Raw genomic sequence first — 16677 nt, forward strand, 5'->3', positions numbered from 1 at the left:
TGTTTTGTGTGTCATGTGTATATGAAATTGTTTGTTTGTAATGCACCCAGGACAGAGAAGAAAGAAAAGAGAGAAATCTTTGAGTCGAGCAACGATTATAAAAAATACGAGGTTCCACAGTATCCATAGATATAATTTTGTGGCGGTATCGCTGAAGACTGAAGACCTGTGGGATCTTGTAGCATTATATGTAAGAGCATCATCAAAACCCAAATACACAATAGATCAAAACCCATAAAATCATAAGTAACCGCAGTCAAACTTCCAACCACCACAGACACTTTGGCGGTATTTCCGACCCGATACGACTTTCACAAACCTTTAAGAAAAAATCGTACTCCTTTTTAAAAGACGCGCAACGCACCTGTGTGTCCTCTGGTGTTGCGGGTATCTATAGGCAACGCTAATCGCTTACCTGATGGTGACTCGTCTGCACGTCACTGCCCAATCCCCCCCTTCCCAATCCCCTATTCTGAATCCTTAAATTCCTAACCCCCAAAAAGCTGGCAACGCACTTGTAACGCTTCTGGTGTTTCAAGTGTCCATGGGCGGTGGCAATTGCTTACCATCAGGTGATACGTCTGCCCGTATAAATGTGATGTGTTTCATAAAAAAAAACGTTTGCCACCTATTCCATAAAAAAACACACTCAAACTAAGCCAATTACACACCATTCTTTTATACCTCTACACACAATAATGTGTGCAGGCGCAACATCCTCAGCTGTCCATTCGTTCCGCTAGTGTGTCACCGCACATTTCACAAGTTTGTCACGCGGCCCGGCCATGTGGACCGGGCTGGCGTAACGTTTCCGCCTATTGTTTGGAGGATCAGCAGAGTTACTGCTATAGCTTTTACTATCTGAGTGAAGTGAGTGATTCTTGAGGTATTGTGTGAGATTTGAGAGTCTGATAGTCTGGGGTTATATGGTTATATCATATGGTACTCTTTCTACCATAATTTTATTATTTAGCTACGTAGGTATTTGTTTTTGCCGAGGTAGTAACCAAACAGTTTTATCAAATGTACAATTAGATGATTCGAATATTTTTAAATTCAGGTATCTTCATTAGGTATCATAGCTGTCTTGTAGCTCTCTACTACTGAACATAGCTAAGCTACCCCAAAAACTTCGAGATCTTCAAACCCTTAGTACGATTTTGCTTTGCGTTTAAAGCAAACGAAACGTGAACGCATTCGGCGTTTTGATTGGCTGGCTCGAATAAACCAATCAATCAGAGAAATTGTTTCAATTACTTTAAACATTAAGCAAACTCGTACTAAGGGTAGGTACAGACGGTTAGAAGTGACATTTATCAGGTTTATACATTCAATATGTATTTTGAAATTTGTGTCTTTAACAGCTCTTTTGTCTATCACATTTGATTTTTTGTCCTTCAAAAACAAAAATCGATCCAGAGAATTTGGATTAAGTTCTATCGTTATTAATTGCCAGTTTTAGTAAAACATAGTCAAAGTACCTACATTTTGACAATAACCGAACACACACACCTTTTCCCATAGTCATAATATGGAGAATGGTGAAAGTTATAGCGTCAGCACTAACAGCACTTACATACATTTCCTTCACACATACCGTACATAATTGGAAAACTCTGTACATTGGAGTAAGCACTTAGCACTTACAAATTACTTTTGTCAAGTTTCTGTTGGGAATGGAACTTGGATCTTTTTTGTGGTGAAGACTGTGGGATATGTTGATTGTTAAAAAAAGGTTTTGTATTTGTCTATTAAAATGAATGCTAAATCTATCTTTTTCTACTTCGCACAGCAAAACTGTACTGGTGTTTCTGATCCGATACGATTTTCAAACCTTCATGAAAAGACAGTATCCCTTCTCCAATGAGCGACAACGCACTTGTGACTCCTGTGACGTTACGCGTGTTTATGGGTGGCGCTAATCGTTTACCATCAGATGATCTGCTCCTTTGCCCTATTCCATATAGCTAAATGACCGTCTCTCCCAAAATACAATTTTTAATATATTAAAATAATATTATTTCATGTGGCCTATATGTTGTGATCTGGACGGCACTGATCTCTTACAATCAGGTGATCAATATTCTCATTTGCTCCCAATAATCCCATTAAAAATTCAACCGGAGGTGTATCCTAAAGATAACCTCGACTTTAGCAGTTGTACTTTTATATGACTAGTTTTCATTTTCACTGGTATTACGAGTCCCCACATGTTAATAATTTGTAGAAACATTGAAAGGTAAAAACCGTACTCGGAAACAAGCGAAATGCTGTTTATGAGATTTTATGCACATAAGTTGGTAGTACATGGTTTTGATATCGCAAACATAATATGATATCCACTTTCAAATGGGTTGTTCACATGTTAAGCAAGCTAGTATTATGGTGTTTTTCAAGTTAATCTGGCTATAAGTATGACAGGTTATAAGTTTTTCAGCTTGGTGGTCCTTTACATAAACAGTTGACCCAAAAACCACGGCTGTAGTAAAATAAGTCTGCGAACGGACATGGCAGTGTTCCGCGAAATCGTTACAAAACAGAACAAGCCTACTTTGAATTCATTTCAATGTAAATAATGCCGTTTCCTGTCTTTTCTTAGTTCTTTGTACCTACTTATTGTTAGAATGTTCTTGAAGCTTTTTAAATCGTAGAAAAGTTTGGGGTCAATGTCTTTTTGACGTTTGGCGGCCATGTTGAAAAACATGGCCCTCTTGAATTTTCTCTGTGACGTCGCATTGACCATATTGGAAAATGATTTCGGTCTTTGTTTAAATTATTTTGTTTTGGTATTTCTTTAGTTAATATTAAATTGAGGGCAGTCAAAGACTTAATATCTCTGAAATCGCTGGGATGCTAACATTATTTCATGAAATATACTGCTGCTTAAACTTTAAAAACGAAAGTAGATTCTCTCTTCTATTAAACATACATAAATTGATTTGATGAATAAAGACAATACACCTCTTTTTTGAGGGAAAAGTCATAGTCATCCAATGGTATATATCCCGCCTTAGGCGAGAGGGAATGTTAGACTCTTACTGACAAAAATCGCAGCTCAGAAGATAATATAATACATAATACTTTATTTAATATCAACACGTTATCAGTTGAGAGCAATATATGTATAAAAACATAAACAAAGGCTTAAAAGTTCTATAAATAAGAAAAGAATATTAATTAGTTTACTTCTATCACCTTGTCTTACTTTTCACTCTAGTAGTCACAAAGAAAAGGTTCAACTAACAATAGGCTGTGTCGGTATTTAGCGCGGCGTTGCTTTGTAGGCATTTTATAGTACGAAGATTGTGATTGATAGAAGTTCCATTGTTTTAGGAGTTACGAAAATTTCACCATATCCATCTACTCGTACTTAGATCCTTTTATAGATAACGTTTGAGAAATTGACTTTGATGTGTATTTCTTCATTGGTTTTTTTTATGGGACAAGCCCGCCACATCCTCCCATACCGCTGTAACTCCTGTAAGCCAGGATCTACAGTAGATACAACCAAAATAAAATAAAATAAAACAGGAAAAAATTAAGTGCGGCACGTCCCAGGGACATGAATGACTGTTTTGGATCCCGCAACGAAATAAATCAGAAGATATTATAAGAGGAGAAGAAAAAGAAAACCATAAATTCCACTTCCATTTTTGAACTTAACACTGGAAGAACTTGAAACAACGTGACTATACTGCTAATCCTTTGGGGAATATTTTGATTAAAAAAGTGGTGGAAGGTAGGAAGCCAAACTGAGATAACCTAGCTGTGCTATGGTGCTTTATGATTAGAATGATTTGAAGCTTTATGAACAGAATTTGCTATGTTTTAACCTGATAGCTAACCTTTTTAGTTGTGTAGGCGTAAACAGAAATTAATAACAAAATAGACTATCATTACAATTCTGTGATTATACCACATTTTGATGATCATTCCAGTAATAATTACGAATCAAAATAATTCTCGAAATGCAGAATATAATCACTGAACACCATTTCAATGTTAATATCAAGTCGTACTTCGATTCCATTCCGTACATACGTCATTATTAAAGTTTTTGCTTTAGCAATTTATTCCCTATATTTATCTTAATAAATCTCAGTATATTTACATTTGGCAACTATCTTGCATTTAATTTAACCGACTCTTTGGACTGCTATGATCGAAATATTTGTATTTTATATTTATTATTGTAAATGCGGATCGAAGGACCAAAATTAAATATGTTAGGTAGAAAGGACCAAATAATTTTAAACCGTGATTATTTATTTTGACGAACTTTTGATTTTGATAATGATTTTAGACGAATATTTACATACTATATCAGGTTTTGTCTCGTCTTTTTCGTTTTTTAAATGAGGCGAGAGAGAGTGTCAGATTCTTACTGACTAAAAACCACCCCGTTCCTACTCCTGCTTTTCGAGCCGGAGCCCCGGTAACCCGCTTGACAGTCCGCAGCTCCGAACCAGGGAAACACTAAAATCTAAACTGTATTACTTCTCGTATACTGTGCAGATTTAGATGCTTAATCTACGCAATTCTTGTATAACTAGGCTATTGAGATTATAAGATGAAATAACTCGATTTTGATCCTTATCGGTTGGAGATTTATCGCTGATTGAAATGTCAGGGAGATATATTGTTTTGTGTAAATTGGAATACATTAGGAGTTTCGTTGTTACTTTCAGGTGCTATAAGTAAGCAAGGTTATGTTGGATCTTTTGTTTCCGAAGATCTTTGTACTAAAGGTGATTGTAAGCCCAATGGACAGGACATAGCTGAACTCAAAAAATTATGATAACAACTGTATTATGTACCTACCTGTGATCTACAATGAATAAATGAATTTGAATTTGATATGTCTACTCGTTTACCGGCTTTACTACATTGTATAAAACAAAGTCAATTTCTCTGTCCCTATGTTCCGTTGTATGCTTAAGGGCGGCTTGCGCAACATTTGGTCTAAACAGAATTTAGTTAAATGTGTTTATCTTGGTAAATATGTTTAACCTAAATACAATTAAAAATCTCTTGCACATGTCGGTATGGATGGTAATTTAACTAATCATAGTTAGAGAGTCGGTAATGCAGTTTCTTGCGTTCCTTTTTACACTTTCGTGCGTTGTAGATTTGACTTAGAGCAAAATTGTTGCATTTTTTAAAACAAAAATGCGTAATATGGACCGACGAACTTTCAACTGACACATCAAGTCAACCGAGCTGTCACACATTGTGCTGTTGTGATTTGTGAATTGTTCTCGTGGTATTTTTTATTGATTAATAATTATTTTAGTTGAGTCATAATTACCATGGCAAAAAAAGTGTTTCTTCTAGGGCCCGGGGGCCTAATTTTACAAAAGAAGAACTGATAATACTGCTTGCAGCGATGGAACCATACAGCCATATTATTGAGTGCAAAAAGACTGACCAAATAAAACAGAGTGAAAAGCAAAATGACTAGGTCAAAATAGCTATTATTTATTGAATATCCATTAATAAAAGTACATTTCCTTACTTGTTGCTAGTTTTTATTTATTACTATTTATTGAATATCCATTAATACATACATATCGTCACGCCTTTAAGCCACACATTATGTTTACACCCAATTTTCACAATTTATGTTGTAAGTCCCATATAATGTGTGGTGAGCCTGTTGCCTTATACCGGGCAGATGTCCAGACTCCGTGCTACTACTGAGAAACTTTCGAAAAACCGAAAAAGCCCAGTAATACTTTGCTCGACCCGGGAGTCGCACTTGCAACCGCTCGGCCAACGAGGCAGTCCATATCCATTAATAAAAGTACATTTCCTTACTTGTTGCTGGTTTTTAAATGTAATGGGGCTATTTCGACACCAGCAATTTATACTACGCTAACTCGAAATTTGGAAAAAACTTTTTTATGCCAAGTTGCTTAAAATGTGTGTTTACATACGTCATAAAAAAATTGAGAAGAAATATGCAAAAATAAGAAAGTTACAAATCTTATAAAACGCTAAGTAAAGGTACTTTTTGAAATCACTCGATTTATATTACGCCAACTATTATTAGCGGAGTATGCGCGGGGATCACTTTGGTCAAAGTCCGTGCAACACTGCACTAACTCATAGTTAGCGTAGTTTAGTGCGTTCGTGTGTATACTTGTTCGTTTGTAAAATGAACGACTTAGCGACTTTTACATAGTAAATACTTATGTGTTAACGTATTAATTAGTTTATTAATGATACGTTGACTATTCTTTTTGTGAGTAAGTACATGTTCTTTATAAAATATTGAAATATGCATCAGATGATTGATCATGCACTACGACGTCCCGTACTACACTACGCTAACATAAGTTAGACGTGTATAAGATGTAATTTTTTTTTGTTGAATTACGTTTATATACGGCTAACTTGCGCTAAATCAAAAAATAGAAATAATTTAGGATATATAAATATGAGATATTACAGTGAATACATTAAATATTAAGCATACCAAATTTCAAAAAAGTATCTTAATTAATGTAAAAGTTATCACGTTTTTCCCTTTAAACGCCTCTACTGTAAAGTACGCTTTTTGAGTTAGCGCAGTATAAATTGCTGGTGTCGATTTGCTGTAACAAAAATATAGTGGTTTCTTTCGTTAGACGAAACCTGAAGAATTTGTGGTCCGAATACATTCCAAATAAGTCTGCTCTCTCAAACAATTCCCTCGGTCTATTAATATATTCTATAATCTTCTCATCGTCGTCAGAATACAATTCCCACAAATCCATCTTACAAAGTTCCTACCGACCTCTTTACAATCTTTTATAAAATAATAGTAAAATGTCTATAACCTACATAAATATGATGACGCGTGATTGGTACTAAACGTATTTAGCGAAGCTAAATAGCCATCTTTGGGTATTTAACTTTGACAGTTCGTTAAACGTGATTAGTGCCTAAATTTTTGTTGTGCAAGACGCTAAATGTAATTAGCAGACTAAATGCGTTTACGTCACTCTTAAACTGTATTTAGCGACGATGCGCAAGCCGCCCTAAATATTTAAAACTACGCAACGGATTTTGATTCGGTTATTTTTAATAGATAGAGTGATTCAAGAGGAAGTTTCATACGTGGAATACATGCATAATATATCACCAGTTCACCTATGCGAAGCTGGTACGGGTCGCTAGTATACCATAAAAAGATTTGGCCATACATTTCTAAGAAGGGAAAATAAAAATTAACTATACAATAATAACACAAGCAGTAAACGATCCAAAATTAAAACCAAAGCCTCAACTAGACCAACCTTCTTTTAATAAATGCAGTTCTAATTGAATATTTTGTATAAATAGAGACACGTAATATGAATCTAAATTACTTCTCATGTCTGTCTAATAATTCATGAGAGAATGTTATGTTATAAATTTATTCATGTTATGCATCCGCTTCTAATGAATTTGTCGTATGAGAATCAATGAACCGTAGTATTAAGATATTGGTTATTGCTCGCTTTTAAGATAGGAATCAAGGTTTTTGTGGATGAGTTCATCATCATGTAGGTAACTTAATATTTGTTAGTTTTTTGGGAAATACTACATAATTTCTACATAGTATAACGTTAGCTTTCACTGATACTATTCACAGCACGCATCTTTCCATATATATAAAAAACGTAGTTTAGGTGAGTTTTTTGCACCTGTACTAAGCAAGTGTACCAATGAATATAATTTGTGGAAGCCAAACGTATCTACAACAACGTAGCATAGCATATGTCGGAAAAGCATCCTAATAGTCAAGTTCTTTATAATAATAGCTGCACCAGATTTATTGGAATCTATTCGATTCTATCGAATCGAAATTTATTCTGCTATTTATATCTTAAACTTTTGTAACTATAACATAGTTTTAATTAAATACATATCATAATACCACACTCTTGCAATATCTACGTTAATAAATTCCTTTTTATCTAAATTAAAATTCCGAGTTACGTATCAAAAATGATATGAAACAAATTAAAACACTTGTATCTACTATTCATTAGGTTACACCTAAAACTATTAAATCTAGTTAGCAGTAATTATGCAAAATAAACGAATAATTACATTTCAAGTTGAGTTTTATATGACCATGTATTAGTGATGTGACTCATCGATTTCGTTTCGGTTTCGGCCGAGATCGATACCAGAAATTAAGTGACACTGCTGCTGAGTATGCGACCCTGTCTAAATAGAGAAATTAAACTAAGTACTAGTGTTAACTGAATTGGGTCTAGTAGGGTTGATGCCGACCCGGAAAAGCAGGAGTAGGAACGGGGTGGTTTTCAGTCGGTAAGAGTCTGACACTCCGTCACGCCTCGCTCAAGGCGGGAGAAGTAATTGGATGATTTTCCCTCCCTACAAAAAGTGTTAATATAATAAGAATACTATTCACAATCCTAAACAATTTTTTTTTTTCTGTAAAAATATTTAAAAATAAAAATACTTATCATCTACTAAAAGGTTACATAATAACTCAAAGTACCAAGTATAAGTATTGTCTACGGAGACACGACTTTACTCAGAGCCATGGCCTTTAAGATAAAATTGAAAAAGCTTTTATAAAACGTCTTTAAAATCTTACACTATTTTCTCCTAAATATACTTTGCGTGTAACAATTAAAAACAAACATTTTTAACTTATCAATGCTTTTAAAAACCATTAAAACTTACGACAGTAGTCTTTCTTTGTTACTTTTAAAAAGAAAGGCAAAGAAAATAATATATTTTATGTTGGGCTGCCTCATTGGCCGCGTGGTCGTAAGTGTGGCCATCGACGGGTCTCGGACTCGATTCTCAGGTCGGGCAAATTCTTACTAGGGTTGTTTATCGAAAAATTTTAGGTAGCATGGAGTTTGGAATGTGTGTTCAGTATATTGCAACACAAACGGTGAAAACTGGGTATACATTGTACAGTGGCATTACATGCACCTCTGCCTACCCCTTCAGGGATAAAAGGCGTGACAATACGACGATATTTTATGTTTATAACAGTTACTGTGACATATTTAAAACACAGATTCTAGTCCAATAAATCACATGCCAAACGATTGATTTATGTTCTTTATTATGTTTTATTTAAACAATCGAAGGTACTGGTTTCTAATTAAAACTGTTCTGGTATCATATATTAGGCCGAGACCGAGATCTGTGCCGAGGCCGAATGTGTCCGGTCTCTGCCGAGTTCTCATCTTAATTAATTCGGACAGGCGTCCAATCATATGAATGTGTTTGGTAGTAATCTCGATTCTCGATCTATGCGGTTTTAATATGACTGGCAACGTGGTGCGGATAGGGCTTTTGCGTAACGTTTTATTTACGCGCAAATGTGTGGCATGGAATATTCGCATATGGTTATATATGTTTATATGGGAATGAACATAGATAGAGAAGTACCTAAATCTTACGTAACTTAATATGTATTTTTAATTTGATTTAAATTTTGTGCGGCTACTGAGAACAGCTCAAACCAGCGGTTTTGTCCATGGTATCAGAATAAAAATTATGTTTTATCTTTTATCTTTATATTTTGAGCTACAAAATCAATACATTTTTATACACTTGGTATGAATAATTCGAACGAAAAATTCAATTATATGTAACTAAAAGACAAACTCTCTTTTACAGAGGTCAGTACGACATTTTTAGGAAAATTTAAACATGGGACCATTTGATATTTTGAACATTCGGTAAATCAAAATATTTTAAGAGTCCCTCTAGTTTCAAATAAACAAGAGTTGATTGTATTAGTAAGATATCACGTCACATATTTTCATCTTCGCATAAATAACGACATGGCGATATTTTAGACTTATTTATAACCTCAAGTTTCCACACTCCGTTAGTCTGAGGCCAATTATCTAATTGTTGTCTTGCCTATTATGTATTGAAATATTCTATTATTGGTAATCTATGTGTAACAAAACTGGTATCCATATAAATTGTAAACCTTGGTTTTATTGATAACAATTCAAAATGTAAACCAATATTAATATTCTGTATGTATCAATTAAAATTACGATACCTCGATTCCAATATACCTGTGATATTTACCTATATTCAATTTGAAACAATGGTTTGTTTGTCCGTTCGAGTGAAATACGCAATACGCATTTAGTCAGTTAGGTAATGAAAAAACATTAGACACTTAATTTATTTTGTTGTAAGTTGTAGGTACCGATAAAACGAATCACAATTTAGGAGTGGGAGCAAATACATCATTTCTACGTATAAAATTACCTAGAAATATGATATTTCAAATCGATATAATCTTCGAAAGTATTTATTTCCGTAATAATACGTGTCTAATATTTTAAAACAAACTACAAGACGAACATTAAAATAAAAATTAGTCACCCTATTCTTGTTGAATAAACCATCGATATTTGTAATATTTTTATCGATTTTTTGTTATATCACCCGTATTATTAACAAATGAAAACCGATAGGTTATAACAATCACAATAAAGTGGAAAACCCGTACCACTTCTCTAGTATGTATAACCTAAAACATAAATCCAACAACGGCACTTCAAATCGAATAAAATTAAATAAATCAATTCCATAATAAATATCGATAAAATATCACCTAAATATCTGGTATCTGTCTCCTCACTAGCGCAGCTTGATAGACAGACAGGTCGATCAATATTCGATGGAAAATTCATTTAAATCGATTCATTTTGATTAACATTATGTCATTAGTTGGATCATATTATCGATACAGTTTATTGCAATCGGCTACTGGTTATGCGAACTCGTTTGTGTATCGATTTCATGTATCGATAATGTTTTGTTAATGAATACATGTGTTTCTAGTTTGCACTTAATAAATAGATTGGTAACTGCTTAAGGATCGTGTCCACTAGGCAAATTTTGTCGTGGAATTTGTTGGAGAACATTGTCTATCTGCCGAAACCGCTATAACAAAACGTTGCGAGAGTTGAGCGTCACATGTTGTACGTCAAAATAGTCAAATATATATGGGCTTTAAAAGTCGTGCTTCGTAATCGCATCCCTTAACATCATTTGGAACTTTTTCACGCGATATGTTACACATGTTAAGCGCATATTAGTCAGCGTGCGATGCATTTAAAAGTATTTTGCTAATTTTTAACCGACTTCAAAAAAGGAGGATGTTCTCAATTCGACCGTATTTTTTATGTATGTTTATTTGAGTGTTTTTTATTATGGATTCGGTTCTCTAGCTCTTCTTAATTACGAACCCAATACCACTTGCCTGGCAGTCGCACTTGCGACCACTCGGCCTACGAGGCAATCTATCAAATATAATCACTATTTTTATAACATCACGCCTTTTATTCCCGAAGGGGTAGGCAGAGGTGCATATTAAGGCACTGCTACTGTACAATGTACACCCACATTTCACACTTTATGTTGTAAGCCTCTTGTGGTGGTGAGCCTATTGCCATATACCGGGCACATTTCCAGACTCCGTGCTATTACTGAGAATTTTTCCAAAAAACCGAAAAATACCTAGTAATACTTCGCACGGCCCGGGAATCGAACCCGAGACCACTTGCCCGGCAGTCGCACTTGCAACCACTCCGCCAACGAGGCAGTCTATCAAATATAATTAAATATTTTATTAATCAAGGTAAACTTTTATTTATCTTCTTTGTAACTTAGAACCAACTTAACTGCACAACCAATAAAACAGTTTAAAGCTTCTTAAGTTGAATATTTCCAAACTCATTCAGTATCGTTTTACATAAGTTATGGCTGCACTTAAATCGATAACTGTCTGATAGTTAACTTGAACTATTAATTAACCGTTTACTAATTTACGTATTTTGTATATTTTTGTAATAAAGCTAATGCATTTTTATTTTATTGTAAAGTAATTCTCTTTTCCAACTTTTTATAAAAAAAATCAAAGATGAAATATTTTCAAAACTATTTATGCTTTCCTCGTTTCTTCCTTACAATATTTTTTATTTATAAAACGTTGCCCCACATCAGGATTTTCACCTGTGTCCTGTGGGACTTGACACCATACAAGTTCACATATACATGACACTCAAACGACACGTTGTACACGGCAGCCGGTTGTCCAGCCACCGCGCCAACCGTGCAGGCCGCCAAACACTTTAGTTTGATCTTCTACTTCTCTACTAATAAATAAAATTAGAATGTCTGTATGTAATATTGAAAAAATTAACTTCATTCATACACCAAACATTGTTGTACACGGAATTTTTGTCTCTCTGTCTGTCTTTTTATTCCGCCTAATCTATAAAATGGCTGAACCGATTGTGACGGGACTTTTACCGCCAAACACTTTAGTTTGATCATCTACATCTCTACTAATAAATAAAATTAGAATGTCTGTATGTAATATTGAAAAAAATATAGTTCATACACCAAAAAGTTTTTTTACCAATTTTTGTCTCTCTGTCTGTCTTTTTGATCTGGCTTATCTCTGAAATGGCTGGACCGATGACATTTATAAGCAGGTAAGCTGATGTACTAAAGAGTAACTAAGGCTACTTTTATTAGTCACAGAGTCCATTAAACACGCGAATGAAGCCCCGAGCATCAGCTTGTATTTTAAACCAAATACCTAGATACTTACAGCATAGTCTTTAACAGATCAACCTGCCCTAAAAGTACATAAGAATCGATATATCCCCGCCTTAATTAACCAAACACAATTACATTAAAATAATCCGCGGTTAAACCTTTACTAACTATTAAACGAATTGTTAATTTAGTTTTTGTACCAAGAAATAGTTGAAACGCCTAGCTATAGGAATTTAACTGGTTGGAGAATGAATGTTTTAAAGAATTTACTTATGGATTCGTGGTTCGGATTCTTGATTTTGGATTTAAATAATAAAGCATATTGTTACGCTTTTAAATCGCCGAAGCCGACTACGCAGCCGAAACTGCGGACTATCTAGCGGGTTTACCGAGGCTCCGGCTCAAAACAGGAGTAGGAACGGGGTTGTTATATGCAAGTAAAAGTCTGACATTTCCAACTCTCGTCTGCCTCGCCCAAGACGGGAGAAGTTATTGGATGAGCCTATTGTCATAATAGGTATATAACCGGTCACAATTCCGACGGGTTTGCCGGGGTTTTTGTCAGTTGCTTAGACACTCCCTCTTGCCTCGCAAAAGACGGAAAAATCTCTTATCTAGATGATTATTTCCCTAAAAAAAACGCAGGAATCGAACCCGAGACCTCTTTGCTCTGCAGTTACCCTTACAAACACTCAACCAACGAGAATCACTAGCTGATACTTTTTAATTTTATTTATTCCTTCGACTTCACATCAAAAGACGCCGACTGGTTTAAATTCAATAGTTTATTTAAAGTCAATCAGTAAAAACTTACACTCAGTCAGTATTGTAATGACCAAGCAGTGAGCACGTACGGTTTAAATGTTATATAATTGTTAAATTATTCGCCACAGCTCTTAATTTCAAGTTAATTATTAATTAAAAGAGGTTGATTTAATCTTAAGGTATTTTTTTATAGGTGGTTAAGTATCAAGTGCTATTGCAAAGTTTAAACCTTGGTCACTTATGCATAGAATTTCGATTTCTAAGAACTTTATATAGACAACATTTATAGAACCTACTTTGTAAGAGAGCAGACTTTTTTATGTTATGAACCAGTAAACAATTAGACGGATCACCTGATGGTAAGCAATCACATCAAAGGCGTTACAAGTGCGATGACGGCCTTTTGAGGGTTAGAAATTTAAGGGCTGTTGGGAACTCGGGGAATGGGAAGACTGACAAGGGCCTCCGGTAACCTCAAGCACACAACGACACACAAAGCAAGCGTTGTTTCATGTCGGTTTTCTGTGAGGCCGTGGTATCACTCCGGTCCAGCCAGCCAAATGGTGCCGAAACATGGCTCTCAAACACTTAATGACTAAATTAATTGGAACTATCCCTACTATTTCCACGGGTATCGTAATAGCCAACTAAAGGACTACCTACACATTTTTAAGACCGGGGGCAGTAGCGCTTTCTATTAAACCTAATAGAAACTTTTCACACTACCTCTGTCTGCCTTTTCAGGCAACAAAGCGCCTGTGAAACTCAATAATAACATTCATAATAGTTAGGAAAATACAGGCATTCCATAATAACCCAGTCCAGTGCACCAACCGCCCGGTTCTAGGAACAAACGTAATACTTTGACCCGAGGTACCGCAATGCGCTTTTTAACGTGCCGCCCACAAACACAGTACACAAATGACTTCTAAACTAAAAAATATTAAAAAGTTTAAACTTATTTTGAACGTGTAATCGTTTACTATGAAAAATATGTTTTAAACTTTGCCATTTTTATTCCCCGAAGCTATAATTGAATTTGTTGAACGTTAAAAGTTGACACTCACTTTTGATCAATCGTGTTATAGTGCTTTGCGACCAGAGATGTGCTATGCTACAATGCTGTTGGTTTGGCTTCCACCAATCATATTCATTAGTACACATAGCTTAGCACTGATGGACCGGATTCAGTTAAACTATGTTTTTTATATGGAAAGATGCGTGTTATGGATGGCTATCGATACATCGCATACTCGAGCTGCGCATCTTGCTCGCACAGCTACATAGCTTAGTATCAGTGAAAATGGTCACATAGTTTCATAGCTTAGCTATTACATCTTCGTAGCATAGCATATCACTGTTGGCAAAAACACCCTTATTTGCTTCGTATTATATGAACTTATTACTATTCATACATACTTTGCAAGGTTCTAGGCCCCATTCTGCTACTGAGAACTTCTAAAAATTTTAAGAAAATACCAAAATACTAAACTGGAAGTGGCGAGCTATTTGAAAGGTTTATATCCCGCAGTGGACCAACAAGGGCTGATGATGATGGAAGCATCAAGCCCAGCATTCGAGATAGCGATCATCGAGCAACGATATACTCTTTCTATACTCACACAATTTCAAAAAGGTGGACTTCATACTATCACGATTACGCGTTAAACTTTAGGGACTGTAAACAATCAAATACAACAAGAACGCACAAGCAGTCTAGATTCTAGATAATTCTAGGCATTTCCCGTTTCCTAGCCAAACTGACTTTGATGGATTTAAAGCCTAACTGTGTACTAACCTATAGCCTTTTACTTCTTACACATAGGCTTGTAATAGCCCTCGATATTCTACATTATCAAGCTTAGTTTCGTAGGAGAGGTAAACAGTGGTAAAATAAAGTTAATCCGAAAGAGAACCGAAGCTATCATCGAGATATACATTTTTATAAGCCGGTAAACGAGCAGACGTATCTCCTGCTGGTAAACAATCGTTCAATACCCATGAACACCTGAGGCGCTATAAGTGCGTTGCCGGCCTTTTGGGGGTCAGGAATTTAAGGGTTGTTGGGGAATCGGGAATTGGGAAGATAAAATTAAAGTATTACATTAGAACATAGATTTAAAAGGATTAACGAACTAAAATAGCAGTGAAGGCTGATCATATTTTGTCGAGGAACGTATAACCATTGGGGTATACGTACAGGGCGTCCGCCAGATAGGTGGAGTGACAGTACCTGCATGATGATTGATAGTTATAAAACACAAGAAGTACAGAAGATCTGAACGATTTTGAATATATCAATGAAGGAATAGCTGTTAAATATCCCTACAATATGGACTGATACAGTATATAAAAAAGTTTAGTTGCTATGTACCATGGACGGCTATTAAAAATTAAAAAGTATTTACCGACTATAGTGGGCTGATTCCAATTTTAAACTTCATTAATATCTGCCTACAGAGATTCTGATGGATGTGAACTGTCCTTATATACTTTTTTTGAGGGGGGTATATGATCCTATGGCAAGAGTGTCAAACTCTTACTGAATTTACACACTCCGTTTCTTCTCCTGCTTTTCGAGTCGGAGTCCCGGTAACCCGCTAGGCAGTCCGCAGCTCCGGTTCCTTATATACAGGAATATATATATATAAAGAAAGGCAAGAATCGATTTGAATTCCCCAACACATTCTAAACCTAAATTAAAAAGCTCAATCTACTAAAACCCCCATTATATTTATATACCACATACATAATAAACCAAATGCGTTCAATAGCTACGCCTTACACCGTAGGAACACAATGAAAATATATTTGAATCGAAATTATCGATTCATGATACCAAACAAAAGACCAAATACATAGAAATTGACAATGATTCCCGTACAATAGTCGCTCTAGAACATTTTCTATCAATCATTCTATTCTGTGTGCTACATAATTAATACACATAGTTCAGAAATCACCACCCACTAGCAATTTGTCGAAGTTACCGTGTGGTCTTATCAGAACCATCATGAAAATGGGGTAGAAATAATCAATATACCTGCCCCACCCTTCGGGCGCATGCGTGGTGGTGTTCACCTGGTGGTAGTGGTATCACCCCATGGGATCGTTCATGTCGTGGTATAAACCCACAGCTCATTCTTGTAAGAGATGCCTTGGGAGCAACACCGGTTCATATCCTGGAGGGATGGCTCAGGGTATACTTGGAGACCGCCATGTAAGTCCCACTAAATCCTTTTTTTTAAAGTCTTTCTATTACGTCATTGGTTTATTCTTGTGTTAAATCTTTAATTTTATTTCATTTTAAATCGGTATTCAATTAAATATTCATGTATTTTAATTTCGTTTCTCGGT

The 16677-nt window shown here is 35.3% G+C and overlaps 1 protein-coding gene across 5 annotated transcripts in view; it reads left to right on the top strand.

Moving 5' to 3' along the window:
- Positions 1-16677, top strand: part of LOC118271303 (apoptosis-stimulating of p53 protein 1) — a 119136-nt gene that overhangs the window by 67473 nt on the left and 34986 nt on the right. The window contains exon 1 of one of the 5 annotated variants that reach the window (XM_050696095.1): positions 16460-16540. The exons of the other annotated variants lie outside the window; for them this stretch is intronic. The gene's annotated coding sequence lies outside the window, so the exon portion shown is untranslated. Of the gene's footprint in view, positions 1-16459; positions 16541-16677 lie in introns of those variants that run through there. 5 annotated transcript variants of the gene reach the window in all.

This window comes from Spodoptera frugiperda, chromosome 9 (genome assembly GCF_023101765.2).
Source record: "Spodoptera frugiperda isolate SF20-4 chromosome 9, AGI-APGP_CSIRO_Sfru_2.0, whole genome shotgun sequence".
Lineage (NCBI taxonomy): Eukaryota > Metazoa > Arthropoda > Insecta > Lepidoptera > Noctuidae > Spodoptera > Spodoptera frugiperda.